Source organism: Protopterus annectens, chromosome 10.part0 (assembly GCF_019279795.1).
Source record: "Protopterus annectens isolate FY-2018-M chromosome 10.part0, PAN1.0, whole genome shotgun sequence".
NCBI lineage: Eukaryota > Metazoa > Chordata > Ceratodontiformes > Protopteridae > Protopterus > Protopterus annectens.
The window spans coordinates 273168422-273175670 of record NC_056744.1 but is presented as its reverse complement, the minus strand read 5'-3'; positions in this window follow the sequence as shown (position 1 = coordinate 273175670).

The following is a 7249-nucleotide window of genomic DNA, read 5'->3' as shown; positions in this document are numbered from 1 at the left end:
ATACCTCTGTTGATCATTTCCATGATAATTCTTTCCAGGGCTTTACATATAAGACTGGTGAGTCTTATGGGTCTGTAGTTTCCAGGGTCTGTAAATGGCCCACCTTTGTGCAGAGGGATGACTGTTGCCTTTCTGCATTCATAAAGCATGAAGCCTGTTTGGAGGCTACAGTTAAATAGTAATTCCAGAAGCCCTGATAGATCATGTTTCATGCTATTTAGAATGCATCCTGGGATATTGTCTGGGCATGCTGATGCAGAGTTCTTGGTCTTAGAGAGAGAATTAAGGACTTGTTCCTTAGTGATAGTAGGGGGATTATATTTGATGATATTTCCCGAGGGAATGTTGAGGGGGAGAGAGGAGCAAAGTTGGAGCTGAATTTGTCAGCCAGGAGGTTTACAATGAGCTCTACACACATCTGTGTATTACCTTTCAGGTTGTGGACATAGCTAAATAATGCTTTTTGGTTGTTCTTGGCCTGGGAGGCCAAACTTATCTCAAATTTGGCTTTGGTAGACTGTATTTGTCCTCTGAGTTTAAGGAGACTGCTTTCATCCTCCAGGATGCTGCACCTCTTAATTGTTGCCATGATTTACCTCCTCCTATTATACACCTGATTAATTTTGTGATTCCACCAGGGTGGCTTGTTTTTTGAGTTAGTTCTGTACTTCTTCCTGGTGGGTACAGCTGCCTCTATACAGCTATTAACATGCTTGTACAGGGTTTCTATGAACAGTTCTGCATAGGCAGAAGTGTTTTCAGGGTTTATAGTGGGTTGAAATGTTGCCAGGTTCTTGCTTAATATCAGAAGGTTAGCCTTAGAATAGTTCCTGAATATTCCTGGTTTAGCTAGTTTTCACTACAGTCAGAAAAAAAGAGGGATAACTATATTGTGGAAAAAATTATATACATTTACCTAATATTCTTCTTTTTCTTTTGGCTGTTCCCATTAGGGGTCGCCCCAGTGGATCATCTGTTTTAATTTCTTTCTGTCCTCTGCATCTTGCTGTGTCACATCAAGCGCCTGCATGTCCTCTCTCACCTCATCCATAAACCTTATCTTAGGCCTTCCTCTTTTCCTCTTACCTGGCAGCTTCATCCTTAGCATCCTTTTCCCAAAATACCCAGCAGCCCTCCTCAGCACATGTCCAAACCAATGCAATCTTGCCTCTCAGGCTTTGTCTCCAAACTGTCCAACCTGGGCTGACCCTCTAACATACTTATTCCTAATCCTGTCTACCCTCATCACACGCAATGGAAATCGTAACATCTTTAACTCTGCCACATCCAGCTCTATCTCCTGCCTTTTTGTCAATGTCACTGTCTCCAACTCATATAACATTGCTGGTCTCACTACCCTCTTGTTGACTTTCCCTTTCACTCTTACTGGTACTCCTCTGTCACAAATCACCCCTGACAATCTTTTCCACCCACTCCACCCTGCCTGTTCTCTCTTCTTCACCTCTCTTCCACACTCACCATTACTCTGAACTGGTTGAGCCCAATTATTTAAACTCATCCACCTTCGCCAACTCTACTCCCTGCATCATCACCATTCCCCTATCTTCTCTCTCATTCACACACATATATTCTGTCTTAGTCCTGCTGACCTTCATTTCTCTCCTCTCTAGAGCATATCTCCACCTCTCCAGGGTCTCCTCAACATGTTCCTCACTACATATCACTAGCTCATCTGCAAACATCATAGTCCATGGGGACTGCTGTCTGATCTCGTCTGTCAACCTGTCCATCACCACTGCAAATAAGACATTCTAAATACATATAATAATGATAAAGGGTTTTTTTTATTTTGTAACTACAGAAATCAATATAAAACCCTCTTATTAATGTATATTAGAAACATGGTATAGGAGTTAAATCTGTTAAGCATCACTTAGATCATATTTTTAAACTTTCAAAAGGTAGTATTATACTTGCATGAGACTTTAATTATATTTTAAAGGATGAAGACTCTAACACTATTAGAAAATGTAGGATAACAGCCTCAGCAAAGGATGAATTAATTTGATAGACTTAATTCAAATTAAAGATATTAACAAATTTGCAGATCTCAAACCACTCTTTTAAACATACTTTTCACATAGACATGGATTGCAGTCCAGAATGGATAGCGTATTTGTTTCTAATAATTCAATTACTGGACTAGATAAGGTTAAAGTAGTATCTTGTCCACTTTCTGGCTACAATGCTATAACATTTAAGCCTATGTCGAATGGTAACATTTGAACTCCCATTAAAAGGGCACCTGCTTGTTTAACCAATTTAAAGGATTTTAAAGAATTCTTTAATAAAAAAAGTGCAAACATTTACTGAACTTAACTATACAGAAAACATGTCAGAGATTTATTTATGGAATGCCCTAAAAGCATATTTATATGTTTAAGTTATGAGTTGGTAAAGAGAAAGCAATGGGACAAAGAACTGATAGAGCTTCATGAAAAAAAAAAGATTCATTAAAATTAGATAGACAAAAAGGAAATGACAACTTAATAACATAAATTAATAATTTAATAAGAAAACAATGATACATTTGGAAAAGATTAAATTAACTAATCATTCCATAAATCCAAAATCTATGCATAAATTAGCTTCTAGAACAAAATGGTTATTAAATCTAACCATATTAAAGAAATATATTCTCTCAATGGTAAAAGGTTAATGAAATAATCGACATCTTAAAAGTATTTTGAACATACTTTAATAAAATTAATCATCATAAGCCAATTATGGATTTCTGAGAAATAATTAAAACTTTCGTTAGAAACCACACTTACAATACAATATCTAAAAATCAGGTGAAGTCAATTAATAGACCTTTATTGATATATGAACATAAAAATCAAATTAATAAAATAAAATCTAATAAGGATCCTGGTAATGATGGCATAATACTAGAGTTCTATAAACGTATGCATAAATAAGATTTAAGTATTCTTCTTAAAGTTTTTTCATTAGTGAAGGGTCTTACAAAACTTCCACCATCATGGAAATACACACTTATTTCTCCAGTCTTAAAAGTTGATAAATTCCCAGCAGATTGTTGTTCTTATAGAACAATCTCATTATTAAATATTGATTATAAAATACTTATGACTATTCATGCTAGTAGCATTCAGTAATTTCTTCTATTTCTGATTAATAACAATAAAACTCAATTCATAATAAATCAGAATACATATGATAATATTAAAAGAGTATTAACTATAACTGACTATGGTAATAGCACAAAAGATAACATGACTTTATTGGGTTTAGGCATTAATAGTGCTTTTGACTTAATTAATTTTAAATACCTTTTCTAAGTTTTAGAGGAATGTAATTTTTCAAAAATATTCTTACAAAGTATTAAACTTTTTATGAAATCTCTTTTGCTTATATAAAAATAGGTTCTTATATTTCAGAATCAATGTTGATTATGAAGGGAACTAAGCAGAGTTGCTCATTGTCACCGTTGCTATTTACCTTAATTATGGAACCATTTGCAAATTACATAAGATCAAACTTAGATATTAAAGGCATACAGATAAATAATAATTTAAATTCCAAAATACAGTTGTTTGTTGATGGCATCCTTTTGATGCTAAATTATAACAACAGTTCTCTATAGGCTGTTTTCAATGCAATAGAAAATGTTCAGAAGAAATCTGGACTTAGTTTTAATGAAAACAAAACAAAAAATGTACCTAAAAGTTCTAACATCTATAAAATGGAAAAGATTTTCTAAACATATTGTAGTACATAAAAATCAACTACTTAGGGTTAATTTTAACAATTAACATTAAAAGTATAACAGCTGTTAATTATAATAATCACTTAACCCTTATAAATAATCTTATTAACAAATGTAATACTTTTTTCACAATGGAAGAGAGACTTTAATTAAAATTATTATTTTACTAAAAATGTTATGCATAATACAATCTCTTTCTCTTCTTCCCTCTAAAAAATATAAACAATTTTAATTCCTTAATTCTGAAATGTCTTTGCTCTCCTAACAAATCTAGTTTAGCTCTAAATTATCACTTATGAGAATGGTCCCCTGGAGTCATTGGTTTTCCAGATTAGAAATAAACTTTTTATCATTAATTATTAAGACTGTTGCTCTCTGGTTAAAGAATAATTATTGTACTAAATGGAAAGAAATACAAGAAAACATTTTGTAAAAACCCAATCATTTGACAAATTTACATCATCATACAATATTAAAAAAATAATCTCATTTGCTTGTTAAAAGATTATTTTTTGGCAAGTTGAAATCAATTAGTTAATCATTCTTATATTTCAACAATTATGACCACTTTCAGAAATTGTATTTATAAGAACCCAGAATATAAAGCATATTTTTTCTACTGTTTCCTATAGTTTATACACAAAGGAATGTCTGTACATTTATCTTATCTACAATGATCATATTTAAGGATTTTTTTTTTATTTATTGGTCTTAACAGATGGACAAAGGAAAACTGTAAACTGTAAATTATATAATAAAAACATTGACTTATCTAAGGAAATGTGGTTAGATATTCAAAATTGTAGACAAGTAGTAGAATATAAAATTAAATCTATGCAGCCTACAGTAAAAAATTATGTTCCTAAACTCATCGATTTCCTAAATATTTTGATCCATCACAATATTCTAGGGAAAGGACTTTTATCCAAATTATATAAAGTAGTCAAAAATACAACAAAATATTATAATAGGAATTATTGGGATTGTTTCAAGCACATAAACAAAAGTTATCCAATTGAAGATGATAAAAAAATAATATTATTATCCTCAAAACAAACTACATCTTCATTAAAATGGAAATTATACTTTTGGAAATTTATGCATAGAACTTTCATTACTCCACATAGAGTTGAATTAATGTGTATAAAAAAGTAGGTTGTTGGAGATGTAAGTTAAATGTTAAAGCTTATTGGGAGCATATGTTTTTGATTCTAATGTTCTTAAACCATTCCATGAAAATATTATTTTTACAGGCATTATTTAATGATACATTTATTTTAAACAAATCACTAATTTTATTTAATACTCCATTACCTGCTTGTGTTAAAAGAATAAACTGCTAACTTTTATGGAGTATTTTAACAACTGCAAGAAAAGTTATCACTAAAAATTGGAAAAATGAACATACTCCAACCTTGAAAGAATTTATAATAACTGCAACTGGTGTTTGTCATTTTGAACTTCTTACTATCAAGACTAGAATAACCAAAACCACTACTTCTTACAACACTTGGACAAAGATTAAAGAACTGTTAAACAGTCATTAATGGTTAAATAATAATATGCTGATACTTATGAATCTATTTCAATTTTTTCATTGTATAGATGTCACCCATGTAAATAGTTGCTTTGATGTGTTTTGATAATATATTGTTCATTTAATTGTCTAACTTCTACATGCATATTATAATTTGCTAAATGAGTGTTAAAACTTTAAATTTGTGAGAAAAAAAAAACATTCAAGCAAACACACTACACAAATATACACATACACACTTATACACACACACAGTGTGTGTGTGTGTGTGTGTGTGTGTGTGTGTGTGTGTGTGTGTGTGTGTGTGTGTGTGTGTTCATGAATCTGTGTGAAAGAGAGATAAGTGTTCATTTTACAATATCATCATACTCCTGAAAAGCATCTGTAAAGAGTGAAAGGCTTCAGTTCTATCACTCATAGGACAGGACACTTCATTGACAACTACTGTGCATCCCAAAACCATCAGCTTTTATCTCCTACAGTCTTTAACTTGTTATGATAAATATCAGTAATATGATATTTATTTCACTGCAGTGATCAGGACATCAGCCATATAAACAATTTAGCTATCGAGATTATTTGCCTAACATAGTTATGCAGATAAGGCATCACTCCATTTCCACAATCATGCAATGAGGGCTAATATCATTCACAAATATTTAGGGAACAGAATACATGTGTTTTGATACATTCAACTTTTGTGTGACATTTATGGAATAACCACAATAACATTGTCTTTCACAGTGTGGAGCCACAATGACTCCAGAAAACAGTATCAAACATTTAATTTAATTTAATTTAATTTATTGGCACCAAACAGGAGTAAAGCATGATTATAATCTCAAGAACTACTACATGCATAGCTTTTTATATTTTACTTGACTGTATCTCTCATGCATTATGTCTTGTTTAATTTTTGATGACTTAAGCCATTATTTGAATTAGTTGTCAGCAGTTTTCACAGTAAAGGCTATGCACTAAATCAGGAGAAGTAATCACAAACCATTTTTGTGAAGGCATTTTAAAAATGATGCATATTAAGACAGTAGAGCCATCTGCAGTTCATTTCCTGCAATGTGAGCTTCCACACTGACACTAATTACACAGCTAACTGTTCTAGTTTGGAAATGATGGGTAAAAGGCAAGATCACAGACTATACACACATGCAATTATGTATCCATTTAGCCTTTATAACCAGCTTTGGACCTGTGGCAAACTGTACATTTTCAGTTATGGCCAAAAAGGAAATAGTTTCTTTGTTTTGTACAAGGCAAGAAAGCAATGCAACATTTATGTAATACAAGTATCATAAAGACATGAAATAGTGGGGAAATCTATACAGAACAGAACTGTAACCAAACAGTTCTGTACTCATTTGTTTTCGTGTTTCTTCAACAGCCTAATTTATCATTAAAATGTATACATCTTAGCAATGTACTCCTTATTTTTTTGATTTTTTTTTCACCTAGAACCATAAAAAATTGTTGCTTTATAGATTCATTCATACCCTGAACATGTTTTACATAGATCTGTGCTGTAGGCATTAGTTTAGATGGATGCATTACAGTTCATCAACAGTACTTTTCAACAATCAAATATTTAATAAGTCATCAAAACTGAAGGTTATTAAACTTTAAATAGATAAATATCCAACCCTATAAATTAATCAAAACAAAATGTTTTTAATTTAGTTATTTTTTTTTATTTTTGACAGGGTGCAAGACTACTTTGAAGCTCCACCAATTTGCTACCCCACCCCCCAGTCAGACCAGCATTATAACAGGGATAGATAAAGTCCTGAGTGTAGCTCACATTATCTGGCTTTGATTAGAGGCTCGTCTGTCTGTGGTGTTGGCATCGAAAGATGGGCATGCCTATCCAGGGTGGTACCTGACTGCACCTTTCCATTGATGCTTGGAAGACATTATGAGATAAAGACAGTGCTGTCTTCAAAGCAGCT